This window comes from Dasypus novemcinctus, chromosome 17 (genome assembly GCF_030445035.2).
Source record: "Dasypus novemcinctus isolate mDasNov1 chromosome 17, mDasNov1.1.hap2, whole genome shotgun sequence".
Classification (NCBI taxonomy): domain Eukaryota; kingdom Metazoa; phylum Chordata; class Mammalia; order Cingulata; family Dasypodidae; genus Dasypus; species Dasypus novemcinctus.
Window position 1 is genome coordinate 94,176,523 of NC_080689.1, and position 2,293 is coordinate 94,178,815.

At 34.5% G+C, this 2,293-nt stretch overlaps 1 pseudogene; it reads right to left on the reverse strand.

The window, feature by feature from the left end:
- Window positions 1-229: 229 nt before the first annotated feature.
- Window positions 230-382, reverse strand: LOC111761811 (U1 spliceosomal RNA; annotated as a pseudogene).
- Between the last annotated feature and the right edge of the window lie 1,911 nt (window positions 383-2,293).

Sequence of the window (2,293 nt, forward strand, 5' to 3'; positions counted from 1 at the left end):
TGTTAGCAAGCTCACCAACACATAAGAATCTCAGCTCTAGATAGACCAAGACACAGGAAAGCAAAGACTGAAACACTTCCATGGAGCCATCATGTCTGAAAATTGGATGGGAAAAAAAGTTTCTACTTCTCTCTGTATCCTATGTATCCTAACCACTGGGAGAAAGTCTTCACCCATTGGTGGACCCTTGGTCCTATTTTGATAACCTAAGCTGGGTGATTTTTTTAAATGGGAGAACACAAATGCAGTCACCCACTACCACAAATTAGGCAGGAGATTTTCCCATACTCAGAGAAATCGCACAACCAGAGTACAATGGGTAGACCTCACCCTGGGAAAAACCACCTTCATGTTCTTTGTAGCTCTCCTGCTAGGTAAGTATGGGGTAATTTGAAGAACATAGAATAAGTTGAAACAAATAACAAAGAAGAGCTGTGGAAAAAAACATGGAAGAGAGAATTTGGCCATCAGAGTAAATTCACCAACATATTCAGATAGCTAGACATCAGCAAATAATCACAAGCCATACTAGGAAAGAGGAAGAGATGGCCCAGCCAAAGAAACAAACCAAATGACCTAAAGAGATACAGGATTTAAGATAATTCATAAGTGATAATCACACAACTCTCCTAAATCAATTCAAAGAATTTAAAGAAAATATGACTAAAGAAATAAAGGATATTAAGAAGATACTGAGTGAGCATAAAGAACAATTTGAAAGTCTGCAAAGAAAAGTAACATACCTTATGGGAATGAAAGACATGATGGATGAGAATAAAAAGATATTGACATATATGAGCAGATTTTAATTTCTCTAGGACAGAATAAGTGATTTCAAAGTCACGATATCTGAATTGAACAGTCAGGAGAACAGAAAGAGAAGAGAATGGAAAAAATGAAACCGAGTCTCAGAAAATTGAATGGAAATGAGAAATGTTTATATACATTGTCAGTGCTCCAGAAGGAGAAGAGATTAGAAATGGGGAGTAAAGAATATTTGTGGAAATAATGACTGAAAACTTCCCAACCCTTTTGAAAGACATAAACATCAATATCCAAGAAGGACAATGCACCCCCAGAAAGAATAAATCCAAATAGACCTACTCTGAGACAGCTACTATTCAGAATGACAAATGTCAGAGATAGAGGATTCTGAAAGCATCAAGAGAAAAGAAAAGCAACACATACAAAAAATACTTGAAAAGATTAAGTGCAGAACCCTCATCAGAAACCATGGAGCCGAGAAGAATTCTATATCTGGCAAAACCGTACTTCAAAAATGAGGGTGATTTCAATATTTTCACAGACAAATAAAAATTGATGAAGTATATTACTAAAAGACCAGAATTACAAGAGATACTGAAGGGAATGCTGCAGCTTCCAAGGAAAAAGCAATGGTGAGACTTCCAGAAGAGTATAGAAATGAAGATATTAGGAAGGGTAAAAATTAAAGTGTAAAAAGACAGACAATAGAATGATATTCTGAGGGAAACAAAGGACAAAATGGATGATGTAAGTAATGGCTTTATAATAATAGCATTAAATGTTAATGACTTAAATTCCCCAATCCAAAGACATAGACTGATAGAATGAATTAAAAAATATGAGCCATCTATATGTTTTCTACAAAAGACTGACTTCAGATACAAGGTCACAACTGGGTTAAATGTAAAATGTTGGAAAAAGATATTTCATATAAATAGTAAACAAAAGAGACTAGAGTAATAATATTTGTATTGGACAAATAGATTTCAAGTGAAGAGTTGTTATAAAGGATGAAGAAGGTCATTATATATTTTAAAAGAGGCCATTCACCAAGAAGAAATAGCTGTATTAAATATTTATACACCTAACCTGAGTGACCAAAGATACATGAGGAACACACTGATAAAACTGAAGGGAGAAATAGATACCACTATAGTAATAGTTGGAGACTTCAATACACCCCTCTCAGTATTGGATAGAAAATTAGGACAGAGGAAAAAGAAAGAAAGAGAGTGTGAATAATATGATAAATGAACTAGACCTAACAAACATCTATGAAGCACTGCATCCCCAAACAGCAGGGTGTATGTTACTTTTCAAGTGCTCATCAATCGTACTCCAAGAGAGACCATTTGTAGGGTCACAAGACAAGTCTCAATAAATTTATAAAGATTGAAACTATACAAAACACTTTATCTGATAATAATGGAATGAAGCTGGGAATCAGTAATGATGGAAAAAGGGAAATTCTTAAACATATGGAGATTAAACAGCACACTCTTAAATAATCAGTGGGTTAAAGAAGAAA